Below are 17,295 nucleotides of genomic sequence, written 5' to 3'. Positions count from 1 at the left end.
GACCGTGTTGGGCCTGATTTGAGAGGATCAAGCCCAACGTGAGCTTGATCTGAGAGGATCAAGTCTAACATGGGTGTGATATGAGCAAATCAAGCTTATGTTGGCCTCTTGGTCTCCACAGACCAAGCACATAGTTTTATTTGATCAAAACTAAGATTTGACATCATATCTACCTTCCTCTCACTCAACTTTATCAGATGGGTGTAAGTTTATAGAAATTCAAATAGCTTGGTCCATCAATATATTTCAATCAAAATTTACTGATCAACCTAGAGAGCTCAAATTATACTTATTTCAGGTCTTATAAATTTCTAGGATTGCAGGGAATCTAAAGGTGTTCTCTATTACTTATTTTGAACTCCCTAGAGATACTCCAGTATTATACTAACTTTTAGTTGGAATGTTTGAGCCTGGTTCGTAGAGACCAGGATTATGTTGTACCTGATCTAAGAGTATATCAAGTCCAACGTGAGCTTGGTGTGGAGAGACAGGACCACGTTAGGCCTACTCTTAGAGCAGATCAGGCCCAATGCAATCCTAGTTTCTCCACACCATGCCCATTGTATTCCTTGATCAGAACTAAGGTTTGACGTCATATATACCTTCCTCTCACTCAACCCTATCGGATGGATGCAAGTTTACATAAATCTAAATAACCTAGCTCTATTAATGGTTTTGATTAAAATGCACTAATTGACCTAAAGAGCTCAAATTACATTCATTTCAGGTCATATTGGTTTCTAATTAAGATTACAAAGAGTTCAAAGATGTCCTTCGTTACTTATTTCGGGCTCTCCAAAGATGCTTCAGGATTAAACTTCCATGGGATGTGTAAAAGAGGGGGAAAAAAGAAAATTTTAATCGAAGAAAAGAGAGGGGGAAATATAAGAGAGAGAGGAAAGTTGCATACAAATGAGAGAGAAAAGAGAATAAAAAGTCAGGTTTGACGAGATGGGTAGAATAGAAAGACTAGATAAATTAGTGCACTCTTTGATAATTATCAAAGTATGGTGCACCCTTAGTCAATCCTGTAAGACAGAAAAGTAAGATAAAAGAAGGGGGATTGATATCATTACTCATCGAAAATTCTTTTCATTATACAAAAATAGAGATAAGAAGTGGAAAATATAACAAGACAAGAACGACTCGGATAGTTTACTTAGTTCATAGTCCAGTGAATACTATTTCAAGACCCACGATCCTTTAGATCATTAAAGGGGTGATCACTAAAATCTCCTCTCTGAAAAGCTTTCGAAGAAGGAGGAGAGCGTACAGGGATGGAGGTGATAGTAATAAGCTACTATCCCTCTAATAGTTAATACACGTAATAATAAAAAGTTACTAACAACAAATACATAGAACTTGGCATAAGTTGTCGGACAACTTTAGCATATCATCACTTGTACATAACAAAGCAGTAGAGAGAGATTGATCAGAGTTGCTGAAAGAAATTGATTATTAACCTTGAACCTCGGGGCCTCTTTTAAAACTTTTTTATTTGATCAACCGAACCATTTTTTGGTCCCTAATAATCGAACATATATTATTTTGATATATGACAAATGACCTAAAGTTAGATATCATATGTTTAATGGGTAAACTAAGTGTGTAGATCCCTAAACATGAAAAGCCCTAATGGGTTAGTCAGGAAGACCAAACATTAGACATCAAGAAGACAAAGTGGTCAAGATGACCAAACACTAAGCAAGGAGTCTTAGTGGATCAGAAAGACCACCATGCAGAAGACCAAATGAGCTGATCTAGCAGTGAACTTGATGGGTCAGCTAGATTAGAACGTTGAAGATATGGTCTTCTACTGACCATTAGGACTTTCCTAAGTAGAAGTCCAAACAGGTCAGTTAGACTAGATGTTTAATGGGTAAATCAAGGTAAGCTACAAGAATGCAGTGCAATAAGGTCGTGTTCTGGTTGGACAAACCTTAGTATTACTCTGATCGAAGAAACCCACGGCTATTAGACGAGCCAACCCGTGGCGGGGTGGGTCGGCCCGTGGAGGGTCGACCATTTGGCAAGGCGGGTCGGATCGACCCGTCAACTTGGCGGGTTGGAAAATTTCCAACCCAACCCAATCTAAGGTGGGTTGCGGGTTTGGCAGACGAACCTGTGAACCCATCAAATTTTTTTTAAAAAAAAAGTAAAAAAAAAATATTTCATATCTTCAACATTTTACTTTGAAAAGGTTTCATCAATCAAATATATCCAGAAATATATATTTTAAATATAAATAGATACAAACTAGTACTTATGTTGGATAAAAGTACTATTTTTAAAATTATAATAAGAAAGATAATAAATTGACATAAAACTTAGCTTACATGTGTTTCTCAACCCGCAGGCCAACCCAAGCTCGTCGTGGGTCGACCCGCGTAGGTCGCGGGCCTAGGCAAGTCAGCCCACGGCGGACTTGGGTTAATAAAATTCTAACACAACCCACTTAAATTGGTTGGCGGGATGGGCCAACTCGACGGACCTAACCTAAATTGACGGCTCTAAAGAAACCAATAGAGGTTTCTAAGTTGAGATCAAATAGCCATAACTGTCATATTGATGCATGTATATTTATCTAGTTCTAACTCCTTTTTACAATATCTTTATTATTATATTATGCTAACTTGGTTTGGTAGGAAAATAAAGTTTAGGTAATTAAAAGGTTCGGTTAACCGAACAAGTGGTTCAGTCGATCGATCTTCAATATGAGTCAATCCAGATTCAAATCAAGCAAAAAGAAAATCATAGAGTTCAGTCAACCGAACCTATTTTTAGTTGACCAAACATATTTGGCAAATAAAGATTAGACAAGATCAAATCAAACAGCAAAGGAAGTTTTAATGTTCAGTCGACCAAAGAAGAATTCTGTCGATCGATAAAAACTGATTTCGCAAAAGATACGATTTGGACAGATCGTGAACTTGAACGAGAAACCAGGAAAATTTGTATCAAGATTAATTATTAAGTTTTTATTTTATTTAAAAAAAATATTTAACCTTTGTTAGATTTAAACTTAGTTTTGGGTTCATCAAGAAGGAATTTATAGGATAAGTTTTCAAGTTATGGTGAGTTACAACGAACATTATTAAACTAACCACATACCTAAGACAAAGCATCCCAAAAATAACCAACCCAAAAAACTTAATACTAAGTTTTGGTGTCTAGCTTATGTTTGATTGGGGTAGCTTCCACTAGATTCACTAAGTCTAGTGCATCAGGTAGAACACATATGATTTAACCTAGACATGGCTTTGACAAAACTTCCTTAGCTTACTATCATCCCAATTCATTCCGATGATAGGTTATTAAGATTGGTTATATATTTTTCATATCTAATGATTCTAAGTTAAACATGAAGAAAGCATGGTATTATAAAGCATAAAATAAACAAACAAAGTAGAAGAATATGCTCTCCCTAAATTAATGATGAGTTAATTTTTCCCTCCGCTGAATTACAAATTTGGTATTGTTTATCTAAATAGTAAATCAACTCTTTTGGAATTAAAAAATTCATTATTTCCTACTTTCTTGATCAAATGTGATTTTAAAACCTATGCTTTTGTTGATACAATTTCTCCTGGGTCAAAGCTGATTAAGTTGACTAAGTTTGAGTTTTGATGTTCGACAATATATAGAGATTATAAATGTAATTATCTATTTGGGGAGATTGGTCAGGGCTGACCAATTTAATATGAAGAAGAGTCAAGTAGGTCAATGTTGACCAGATACTTGACTAGGAAATTCTAACTGGAGGTTAGGCAAGGGTAAATCTAATGGGAAAGTTGACAGAAGATGAAAATCTAAGTGGATTAGGATTGACTGGACATTTGGTATGAAAAGTTCTGGTGTCACGCCCCAGGTAGTCCCTGCCAGAGAAAATTTTGGCAGCATCTCCCCTGTACCGGTGACAATATGAAATTTCCTACAATGCCCTCAGGGCCACATATACCTCGGCCAACACGACCGAAACAATAATAATATATAGCAGTACAAATATAGGAAACATCCACGCAGTTTAATAGTAACAACTAAACTAAAACAAAGATAAGGAAAACATCGTAAAAATCCTACTCATCTACACCTATAAAGCACAAAACTGATATCCTACTCAACTACATCCATAAAGCACAAAACTGATATCCTACTCAACTACACCCATAAAGTACAAAACTCCAGCATACATCCAAATGAAAATCCATCGCCAAATAACAAAACCATACAATATCCATATGTCAAAAGCTATAAGTCTGAAAACATAGTCTAACATAATAAGAAAATCGTAATGTGCGAACTCGTCGCGATGCGCAGTGGTGGGGGACTAGCGACTGGAACCTCCTGACAGCATCACCTGAAAATATCAACGGAGGAGGGTGTGAGTCCAACACTCAGCAGATACCTAGTTGACATACATAGTAAATAATAACTAGCAGAAATAAATATGCGTACAGTCTCCTGGATATAACATATGAAAAGTGTAAACTGTAAGGTAAGGAGTAACTGTACTAACCAGAACCTGGGTATAGGGATATCAAGGTCGTCAGACCCAAAGTATCATAAATCATGTATGCATGTCAAACAATGCATCCATCCAATATGCAACATATAAAGTGCAACAGCCACAAACAATAAATGCAAATAATGCATATGATGCTAATAACATGTCCTGGTCACCCCTGATGTCAGTCAGCCATCTCACACACGATGATGAGATCGAGTGGGTAGGGTTGTGACAACCGTGCACTCTGCCATCACTGCTCCTGATGAGTGACCGAGTGGACGGGATGCTGTCGGAGTACACCTATCCTCCTACCCCAAATCATAAGTGGGGGAGCTCAATGCTCTCATCTCCCTGAGACAATCCAGTTGAGGGACCCCTGACGTGCTACCACGCTACTGTTAGGATCGATGGACACGGCTAGAGAGGGGGGTGTGAATAGCCGCCCCAAATTCTCGCGTTTCTTTCTACAAACTAGGGTTAGCGCAGCGGAAATAACTAAATAGAAACGCAAAAGAAGAAACAAACCTCAACATGAAGATGTAACGAGGTTCGGAGATGATACTCCTACTCCTCGGCGTGTCCGTAAGGTGGACGAAGCCTATCAATCCGTTGGTGGATGAGTCCCCGGATAACCGGCTAATAAATACTCCTTGTGGGTGGAGAAACCTCGCCACAAACTTTGCAACAGCAATACAGGAGTAGAAAGCAGCAAGAAGCAAAGTACAATACAAATGTATGAAACACCTTCGCTTACTTGCCTTCTCTTCGACTGGATGAAGCAACAACTTCAAGCGATGCCTACAACAGCAGGAACCCGGGCGAAAGGAAGCTCACGCGAAGCTTCAAGCAGAATCGAGCTCAGCAAACTCAAATCAATCGAGCTCAATTTTCCTCCACCTGCTAAGAAGAGTCGAGAGAGAACGAATTAGGTGTTGTACCCCATGAGACCGAACAGGCATCCTCGATCGGTCCACGACCGATCGAGCTTCGCTTCTGTTCCGTCTCTGATCGGTGCATGGATCGATCAGGGAACCTCCCGATCGGTCCATAGACCGATCGAGCTCCCTTTTCCCTTCCGCGATTATCACCTCGATCCGCCGACCGATCAGGGTATGGGTGGATCGGCCAACAGACCGATCCACGGCTTTCTTCGCGAGGTTGCGTTGCCTCGATCGGTCTCCGCACCGATCGATTCATATCGATGAGCCACCGATCGATTACGATTGGTCACTGCACCGATCAGGGCAACCGAAGATATCCGGATCGGTCCACCGGGATCCAAACTTCTCGACCCTAAACCTAAGGCTTCCACACCAACATCCAACAACCTCGACTGTGGTACATCATCCTAGCATCTCGGTCACTCCTCGACTGCTAGCACTCCCGCTAAGTGTCCGGTCAATCCTTTTGACCCATTTAGACTTTTCCTTGCCTTCACTCACCGGGACTTTACCTAGCTTCACTTACTAGGATTTTCACCGCTTCACTCACCAGATTTCCGACCGCCTAACATCCCGCTTAGGACTTTCTCGCCTCGACTTCACTCACGGGACTTTCCAACCGCCTAACATCCCAGTTAGGACTTTCCCACCGCCTGACTTCACTCACCGGGACTTTCCACACCGCCTAACATCCCAGTTAGGACTTTCCCACCGCTGGCTTCACTCACCAGACTTTCCACACCGCCTAACATCCCGCTTAGGACTTTCTCAGTCTTCACTCACCAGGACTTTCCAACCGCCTAACATCCCAGTTAGGACTCTGCTCGGCTTCACTCACTGGACTTTCCAACTGCCAAGCTACCGCTTGGACTTTTCCCGTGCCAAGTCTCCGTGCTTGGACTTTTCCAAGCCAAGTCTCCATACTTGGACTTTTCGCGCGCCAAGCTCCCTGCTTGGACTTTTCAATCTCGACCAAAGTTGCACCTACAATCTCCCAAACACATATTCTTGTCAAACATCAAGAATACAACTCTCTTCTCGTCAAACATCGTCAAACATCAAAACATAACTCGAGTCAAGTCAACTCGAGTCAGGTCAACTAGGTCAACCTTGACCTAAAGTTGCACCAACAATCTCCCCCTTTTTGATGTTTGACAAAACTCATAATCAAGTTAGGTTAACCTGATAACCTAACTTAGGTTTTCCAACCATCTTCCAATGTCCAATGTTCTTTCCTTGAATATTCTCTGGACATTCTCCCCTTAGGTTAACCCGATAACCTAACTTGGGTTCTCCAATAATTCTCCCCCTTTTTGACACACATCAAAAAGAATTCCAATGTTCTTCCTTGAACATTCCTTGACATTCTTCCCCTAGCTTAGGTTAACCCGATAACCTAACTTAGGTTCTACAATAATTCTCCAATGAACACTCTCCCCTTTTTGACACACATCAAAAAGAAAAAGGAGGGTATCAAGGTCAAGAGTTTCTTCCTAATGAAAGTCCCATACCTTTCATTGAAACTCTTAATTTCCCCCTTGATACTAAACTCAACAATCAACTTAGTGATAATCTCATATCACTAATCCTCAAAAGTCTTAAGGAGTAAAAACTCCCCCTAAAAGTCAACTCCCCCTTGACAATTAGGTAAAACTCCCCCTAAAGGTCAACTCCCCCTTTGACCATTGCACCAACAATGTCTTTGAGAGTTCCAAACCTTTAGAAATCCAAAAACACCACTTCCATAACTGAAATTTCAGACAACAGCTGAAAAATCAGAAATTCGGCACGCCCTGATCGGTCCCCAGACCGATCAGCCCTTCACCAGATCGCACTCGTGCTACTGGAACTCACTGGATCGGTCCGCAGACCGATCAGATCTTCCCTGGATCGGTCCCCGGACCGATCCAGCCACTGAAATCAGAACTTCTGATTTTCCCTTCCGGAAAATCAGAAACTCCTAATAAATTCAAGAAAATTCCAAAAATTACGAAACTTTGAGGATACATTCCTCATATCATACACTATCATGGAAAAATAGTTTTCTATGAAAATAACTTCCATTTTTCAATCTTGATACAAAGTTCAAAAACTTTGAAATAGTTCAAGTTTAACTAAACTTTGTATCACAATGTTCAATGATGAATGCTATCACTAGAAAAGCTTCATCAAGGTTTTTCAAATCAATTTTAAAATAATTTTAAACCTTTTAATTTAGGACCACAATCTTAGGGCTATATGTACATGACTTGTACATAAGCTTTCCCTATGATCCCCCAATTTTTGAATTAGGCTATCTAGGTACAAGAACTATGCACCTTGATCCTAACTCATCATCCTAATATCTCACACACATCTAAGGTGTATCAAACACATCCAAGTCAATTTTGATGTGAGATATGGGTTTAGGTTATCTTAGGCTAAGTTTTCATGCATTTTCTAAAACAACAACTTGATCTCCATATCAAATTGTGTTGTTTATCCTTAGATCAATTTCATTGATTATAAATGCAAGAAATGATGACATGACATAAAATGATATCATAAATGAAAACATGTGCTAATGCCATGATGTCATGGCATAAAGTATGAAACTTAAATAAAGCATGACATATAACTAACCTAAGCATTATCATGACATTTCAAATGACCATAAAATAAATATGATGTCATGACATGGCATATGGCAAACAATATATGGTAAATAGCACATAAAGGTATAGAAAATACCTAATTCTAGCTTTAGTTGTCATTTTTGATAATTTTGATCATTTTGCCATAAATTCTATATTCCTAAGTGTGATAGACCTCAAATCATATACCAAAGATGTTTAGATCACTATGTGCCAACTAGATTGATTCTAGAAAACTCCTCAAATTTGATTGACACATTCTAATCACCTTAGGAATAATTGTTAATTTCATTTTCAAGGCTTGATTACCCTTTGAAAATTCCTCAAATGCCACCTTTTGTTATGAATAGATTAACTATCTATCCAAATAAGGTTGGCACACTCTAATCCATCTAGCGTGATGGAATCACACTCCTAGGAACCCAATACCTATTGGAGCTCATTGGGTTCACTAAATATTCACTAGGGATGACTTCCCTAGCAACCCTCCTAATGACCCTCCTAGACTTTAAAGCCTTGGTCATTTGGGACTCATCAAGATCAACTCTAGGGGTGACTCCCCTTGTGACCTTGGTGATGGTCTTCCTAGCCCTAGATTTTGTTCCATAATCGAATGGAACATTGTGATAAGTGGGCTTGACCATTTGGGACTTAGGTTTGTGACCCAAACCTTTCTTGTCCTTGGACTTTGGTTTTTGACCCTTAAACCCTAGAGATGACTTCTCCAAGTTCTTAAGAGCCTTTTCCAAAGTATCAAGTCTTGACCTCAAGACTTGATTTTCCTTCTCTAATACCTCAAGTTTTAACTTGTCATTTGTCTTTGAGGTATTCCTAGGCATATGTCTAGATGATTTGGGATTTCTACCTAGGTTATCCCTAACCTTAGATGAGTTGATCCTAGGGTTGGCTTTCCTAGTGTTATCCTTATCTAGGCTCGCATGTTTGGCACCTAAGCATGTGTATCGATTTCTATAATTATCATGCTTATCATTATTGTTAACAATTGCAATCAAACTACTAGCATGTGTTCTATTTGAATTGCAAAAATGAGCCTTAGAGATTACCTTAGGGTTTACCTTAGCTCCCCCTATGGACGTGTTCGGTCTCTTGTCCTTGTGAGATTGTCTCCCCCTCGGACATTGACTCCTATAGTGTCCCCTTTGATTGCATTGAAAGCACACCACGTGCTCTTTGCCTTTGCGTATCGGGACTCCGACTTTCTTGACCTTTGGCGCCGGTGGAGTCTTTCTAATCCTCTTTGGACACTTACTCTTGTAGTGCCCAAATTCCCTACACTCAAAGCACATTATGTGTAATTTGCTAGAAACTAAATGGCTTGAGTTACCTAGAGGTGAGGATGGATGAACGCTCTCTCCTTCATCCCTTCCGGAGGTAGAAGCTTCTTCTTGCTCCGAACTTGAAGAAGAACTCTCCTCCTCTTCTTCTTTAGATGTTGAGTGTCCCTCAACTTCTAAATCCACATCTCCATGAAGTGAGCTACTTGGCTCACTTGACTCCTCTTCATGGCTTGAAGTGGAGTTCCCCTCATGGAACTTAGCCAAGTTGTTCCACAACTCCTTGGCATTGTTGTATCCACCTATCCTACACAAAACATCATTAGGTAAAGAAAATTCAAAATCTTCAATACCTCATCGTTGACTAGGGATTTGTGGACTTGTTCCTTGGTCCACTCCTTCTTCTCTAGGGTTTCTCCTTTCTTGTCCGTCGGAGGCTTGAAACCTAATTGGACACAACTCCAATTCTCAAGATTAGTCATAAGAAAATATTTCATTCTTACCTTCCAAAACGCGAAGTCGTCGCGATCGTAGAAGGGTGGAATGGTGATGTCGTCTCCGAGTTGATCCATCTCTAGCTTGTGCTCCCTCGGGTGTTAATCCGGCGAAGAGCGACCTCGCTCTGATACCACTTGTTAGGATCGATGGACACGGCTAGAGAGGGGGGTGTGAATAGCCGCCCCAAATTCTCACGTTTCTTTCTACAAACTAGGGTTAGCGCAGCGGAAATAACTAAATAGAAACGCAAAAGAAGAAGCAAACCTCAACACGAAGATGTAACGAGGTTCGGAGATAATACTCCTACTCCTCGGCGTGTCCGTAAAGTGGACGAAGCCTATCAATCCGTTGGTGGATGAGTCCCCGGATAACCGGCTAATAAATACTCCTTGTGGGTGGAGAAACCTCGCCACAAACTTTGCAACAGCAATACAGGAGTAGAAAGCAGCAAGAAGCAAAGTACAATACAAATGTATGAAACACCTTCGCTACTTGCCTTTCAACCCGGCCGAAAGGAAGCTCACGCGAAGCTTCAAGCAGAATCGAGCTCAGCAAACTCAAATCACAGCAGTAGAACTTGCAGCAGCAAGAAGAAGAGCAAGAAGAAGACCCTTCACAGTAGAAGCCCTCAGCCTCTTATACCTGCATCCACTTGCGAAGAAGAGAAGAAGAACTAGCCGCGTTGCGTCGGCCAGATCCCGATCGGTCCACGCCGATCGAGCCGATCCTCGTCGATCGGCGTCTCGATCGATGCATGGATCGATCAGGAACCTCTGATCGGTCCATAGACCGATCGGGCTTTCCTGACCGATCCATGGACGCTCCGTTCGCGCATGGATCGGTCAGCAGATCGATCCACGGCTTTCTTCCGCGAGGTTGCGTTGCCTCGATCGGTCTCCAGATCGATCAGATTACAATCAGTGAGCCACTGATCTGATTCTGATCGGTCACCAGACCGATCAGGGCAACCGCAGTATCACTGGATCGGTCACCAGACCGATCCAAACTTCTCAGCCCTAAACCTAAGGCTTCCACACCAACATCCAGTCAACCTTGACCTGTTGGTACATCATCCCTAGCATCTGGTCACTCCCTTGACCTGCTAGCACTCCCCGCTAAGTGTCCGGTCAATCCTTTTGACCCACTTAGACTTTTCCCTTGCCCGGCTTCACTCACCAGGACTTTACCTAGCTTCACTTACTAGGATTTTCACCTGGCTTCACTCACCAGGATTTTCCGACTGCCTAACATCCCAGTTAGGACTTTCTCACTGCCTGGCTTCACTCACCAGGACTTTCCAACTGCCTAACATCCCAGTTAGGACTTTCCCACTGCCTGACTTCACTCACCAGGACTTTCCACACTGCCTAACATCCCAGTTAGGACTTTCCCACTGCCTGGCTTCACTCACCAGGACTTTCCACACTGCCTAACATCCCAGTTAGGACTTTCTCACTGCCTGGCTTCACTCACCAGGACTTTCTAACTGCCTAACATCCCAGTTAGGACTTTCCCACTGCCTGGCTTCACTCACTAGGACTTTCCACGTGCCAAGCTGCCTGCTTGGACTTTTCCCCGTGCCAAGTCTCCGTACTTGGACTTTTCCAGTGCCAAGTCTCCATACTTGGACTTTTCGCGTGTCAAGCTCCCTGCTTGGACTTTTCCCGAATCAGGTCAACCAGGTTGCACCTATAATCTCCCAAACACATATTCTTGTCAAACATCAAGAATACAACTCTCTTCTCGTCAAACATCGTCAAACATCAAAACATAACTCGAGTCAAGTCAACTCGAGTCAGGTCAACCAGGTCAACCTTGACCTAAAGTTGCACCAACAGCTACGTCACGCTACCCATGAGTGGACCAGCGGAGCACTGACAGAGCCAGCACTACACCCTGTCTGATATACCACTAACCCGTGAGTGGTGGTGTGTGCAGATCCATGTAACTGGTGATGAGCTCAATAATAATGGAGTCGATTATTGCACAGCAATGCAATCATGTGAGATGGTGCATGCCACTAAACATCAAAATATCCTGATCCTATCTACCTCTATAAAAATAAACATGTACCAAAATACGTAGATCAAATAATATGATTTACGTACACAGGTTAGGTATAATATCTAACCAGTCTGATATATCATAAAGTATGACATGTCACTATCTCCATAACATACATAACAAACAGGGCATGAACACTAAACAAGTAACAAACAAAACATGCTCGGAAATAAATAGTGACATGCCGATACAGATATAAACATAATTATTACTACTTGTTAAAAAATCTACTAAACATATCAACAAGACGTATCAAAATAGATAGGTCAAGGTACCCGCCTCAAATGTAGATCGAGCTAATCAACCTCTATGTCGAAGTGTTCATCCCGAATCCGAATCCGAATCCTGTAATAGCCACATTTAATTTAGCTACATATATATATATATATATATATCACATAGCTAAAATAATTTCTTAATTACCAGAATCCTATTTCGTTCATTTATTCTCGATTAACTAACAATTTAGATCTAATCGCAGCTTAGATTAGACCCGACCCTTTAACCCTAAATCAAAACTATCATCACAAGATTACATTCAACACATAATCTACAACATGTATCAACTAAATCCCTACACCTTACCTCGATTTAGCCGTTGTTGTGGCTACTGGAACAAAGTGAGTTGTTAGATGGAGTTGTTGCTGGAACCAGGAACACCCCACAACACCCAAATTTCCAGATCCACTGAACAGTACAACCTACTGGAATCAATCGGATCAAGAAGCAATCAAGCAGGGAGATTATTGATCAAGCACAAAATTGGAGATCACGGATCAAATCCACAGCTAAACAATTCGCCTACCTCAAATATCGCCACTAGGACACAGCTTCGTGCGGCGACAATTGATCGGAGGCGAAGGTAGAAACCTAGGGCACAGGTGCAGAACAGAGGAAGGACAGTGAGCATAGAGGAAGATCTAAGCCCAAATCCTAACCTAGGTAAACACTTACCTTCAAGATCTTGCTAGGGCACGGTGAGAGATCGGTTTGGGAACCTTGGTTGAGGAGTCTGTGAACTGCTCGGAAAGGAGGAACGAAGGGCTCGGTCGGCTGCAGGGCACCGACGATGTCGGCTTCGGCAGTGTCGAGCAGAGACGCGGGCTCGACACTGCTTGGCTTACTCTTGTGGTGGTCAAAGGTGGGCGTGGACCGAGCTGCCGACGCTAGGGCAAAGGAAGTCTCGGTCGACAGCGTCGGGCTCGAACTCTAGGGCAGAGGGGCAAGGGGGAGGGAGACGAGAATCAGGGCAGAGGCTCGGACTTGTCTTGGCCGATTGCTTTTGTACACGGGGGAGGAGGAACGTCGAGTGCGACGATGGTTAAGGAAAAGAAGGAAATGGCTGACGCCGCGTGAGGCTTGGGGGAAGAAAAGAAACAGTGTCGGGGAGGAAAATAAAAGAAAAAAGAAAAAGAAATAAAATAAATAAACTTTTCCTCGTTAAAATGGGACAACCTAAACAGGCTTTCTCCGTACCTATAAATTCGTCCCCTCAAAACCCGGCATACAAGTTCCGAAAAATTCTCAGAAAATTTCTAAAAATTTAAAAAAAAATCCCTTATTGTTATTCGCCCTTTTCGGTATTTTACATCTGGTAAGTGAAGTCATACAGTTGTGAAAGCCCTAGTAGTGAAGCTAGACAGAAGGAAAATCATAATGAGTGAAGCTAGGTGAAAACCCTAGTGAGTGAAGCTAATTAGAAAATCCTGGTGAGTGAAACCAGGTGAAAGTCCTAGTGAGTGAAGTTAGGCAGTCAGAAAGTCCTAGTGAGTGAAACTAGGCAGTGGAAATTCAGGTGGGTCAAGGTTGACCAGACATCTAGTGTTTGGAAGTCCAAGTGAGTCATGGAGGACTATGCACTTGACACGAGGAGAAAAATTCAAGTAGATCGAAGGATTAACTGGACATTTAGTGACAAAGTCCCAGTAAATCAAGGCTAACCAGATGCTAGGCATAATGGAGTTCCAATAAGTCACAATTGATCGGATGTTGGGATTAGGACTCTAGACTTAAATTAGTCAAGTTAGGGTGGGTCAATCAATCAGTTGATCGATTGAACTGCAACCCAATTGATCAATTGATCGATTAGGGGAGTTTCACAAGCAATGATAGTCCAATCAATTAGTCGATGATTGGGACTACACCAGCTGATCAATTGGAGGTCGCTCGCACGAAGAGCACAGCGTGCTCCCCAATCGATCAGTCGATTGATTGGGATATTCTAAATGATCAGTCGATCAATTAGGGTTGATTCTCTCGTAATGACGTGAGGAAGCTGGAATCGATTAGTCAATCAATTTTGGGGTCTTTTGTGAAAGCACAGAAGATTTCTGGATCGATCAACCAATCAATCCAACTACTCCCAATTGATCACCCGATCGATTGAGATATGACCATTGTATAAGTTGTGACTTTTGGATGACTGGGATTGCTCAAATCTTACATGACAATCGATTGGAAGTAAGTCAATCGACTGGGAGTCCTAGATCACGGAGTATAAAGGCAACAGTGAGGTTCAAACACAGGAGGTGCTAACACACGATTCTCTCCGCCTCTTTACACTCATCATTGTCGATTCTTGAAGGATCTTGGGGAAAAGTGTTGCTGCACTTCCAAGAGTCAAGAGGCATTCTCAAGCTACATGAGATCAAGAAAGAAGAGGTTTTATTTGTATTTGTGTACATTTTACTTCTTGCTTTTAGTTATATATTTGTGTGAGTGTTGTAAAAGGTTTCTCCACCTCCGATTATTCTAAAAAGGAGGGTTTATATAGTGGAGAGTGTGCTCAGTGTGTGAATCCTTGGATTATGTTAGAACCCTTGGCGGCCAACTCGAGGGAGTGAATTGCCTGAAAAATAATACCTTTCCCGTTCTTTTCAACTCTAATTAAAAGAAACAATAATGATAAATTAAAATAACGACTAGAAAGAAGAGACACAAGTTTTACTTAGTTACAACTTAGATAGTTGTTAATCCAAGACAAGTAAAAACACAATAAAAATCTCTGAAGGCGGAGAAGTCTCTTACACTCGTTAAAAAACTCAAACAGTTGCTAGGAAATGATTACCAGAGTTGATATTAATTTCTTAGGTCCAGGGATCTTTTTATAGCTCCCGGGAAACTTTATCTGATGCTGGAAGGCGACCCCAACAAGTTGGAAGGCGCCTCTAGCAAGGTAAGTATAGATAAAACTTTATCCTCTTACAACGGCAGAATTTACCTGGTCGAAGGCGCCTTCCATAGGGCCGAAAGGCGTCTTCCACAGTGAAGGTGCGGAAACGCCTTCAACTCCCTTTGAAGATGCCTCCAGCAGTATTTCTAGCTCTTTTTTTGCTCTTCTGATGCTCTGATCGCCTGGGTGATCGCAGCCATCCAGGATAGGGCTCACATGAACTCATTTACTGGTCTTCTCCTCAAGCAAGCTTTCGCTCAGGCTTCTCATCCCTCAGAACGTCGATCACGTCCTCCTCGTCCACTGGTGTACTCTTCCACAGCAACTTGTTCCTCAAATGCACCGAGCCCGTCGGTTCCCTTCCCGTGCCATCCTTCTCACTAGCTGCATCTTCTACTCGACTTCTTGTGTTCTTATGCTCCTGCACACTTAGACACAATGATCAAATATAACAGGACCTAACTTAACCTGATTGATCACATCAAAACTACCATGGGGTTCAAACAAATTAGTCACATTTACTTGAGATTGATACCAAGTAAATCTACTTATTAGCATTGAGAGCTTGCTTTGAGTATTTCCACTGCAAAAGATCTTCATCAACGATGTGAGCGAGCTATTCACCCCCTAGCTCCAAAGTGACCCAACAACTTTAACATATTTATCATTTATTGTTAATAAAGACATGTAAGTCCTATGTTAAGTGTTAGATTTGTATCCGAGTCCAGTTTTATTATACACAACCCTATGAGTTTCAAGTATTATATTTAGATATTTATAGCATGAAGTATAACTTTTCCAATGATGTCTTAAACTCTTCAACTTGACACTTTAGGAAGGAATTTTTTTTCTTAAGTTTTTGAACTTGAGTTGAAGTTTCTTTTTGAACTTGGCTAGTTGAAGAGTTTAGACTAATTTTCATATTAAGGACTTTTACTTCCTTTTGAAGAGATTTAACCATTTCTTATATTTATCTAACTTTCTAGTTAAGCATGTAATTATATTGTACATTTTATCAAATAAAGGAGAGTTTACCTCATCTTCTTGATCTTCTGAATTGGATATGAATCTGCGGCTTAATTCAGATTCGTACTTAGATTCAGACTTGGACTCAGACTCATACTTGGGCTCAAACTCGGTTGTTTGTTCCTTTACTACTACAGCCATAAAGTTGGTTTGATCTGATTTCAATTCTGAAAATAATTTATCCCATGTTGCTTTGAGAGATCTCTTCTTCTTTAATTTATCTTCCTTTTGATTGGGGCACTTAGATTTATAGTGTCCTTTTTTGTTATATCCAAGCAGGTTGCCTCCGATATCGGCTTGCTTGGTGTGTCTTGTGTTAGGATTATTCTTTTGATGTTCCTTCTAATGTATCCCTTCTTCTTGAATATCTTTTGTACTAGGTTTATGATTTTGCTGGTTGCATCTTCATCTTCTTCGTATGATTATGATTCATCCTCTAATTTCGACATCAGTCGAGATTTTGAAATAAATTAGATGACCAAGAAAATATTGTTAGGAATAAAGCTCTCTTAGTCGCTAAAGGATTTAGTCAAGTAGAAGGCTTAGACTATGACGAGACTTATGCACCAATGGCCAAACTAAAATCCATTAAAATGTTGCTAGCCTATGCAGCGTATAAAGGATTTAAATTATATCAAATAAACGTTAAATCCGCCTTATTAAACAACTTTATCAAAGAAGAAGTATATGTAGCTCAACCACCTAGATTTGAAAACTTAGACTATCTTAATCATGTTTTCAAACTAAAAAAAGACCTTATATAGTCTAAAACAAACCCCTAGAATCTGGTATGAAAGACTTTCAATATACTTAATCTCAAAAAATTTTAAACAAGGACAAATTGATTCCACTTTATTTCAGTGTTCTAACGCTGCCTAGGACCACCTAGGCGGGCTGCCCACCACCCTGCCTTTTGCAAAGGCGATGCCAATAGGTGTCGCCACATTAGTCGGCCGCCTAGGCGGCTAGGCATCGCTTAAGCGCAGGTATTTGATTTTTTTTAAATAAAAGTCTGCCGAATCGATTGGCCGATCAATTAAATACCTATAATTGATTGAGCCAATCAATTCGAATGAGTTTCGAGAGAAAAGAAGTCTACTGAATCGATTAGCTTATTGATTGAACACTTTTAATTATTTGGCCAATTGATTCACATGAG

Source organism: Zingiber officinale, chromosome 4A (assembly GCF_018446385.1).
Source record: "Zingiber officinale cultivar Zhangliang chromosome 4A, Zo_v1.1, whole genome shotgun sequence".
NCBI lineage: Eukaryota > Viridiplantae > Streptophyta > Magnoliopsida > Zingiberales > Zingiberaceae > Zingiber > Zingiber officinale.
Note: the sequence above shows the minus strand (reverse complement) of the source record.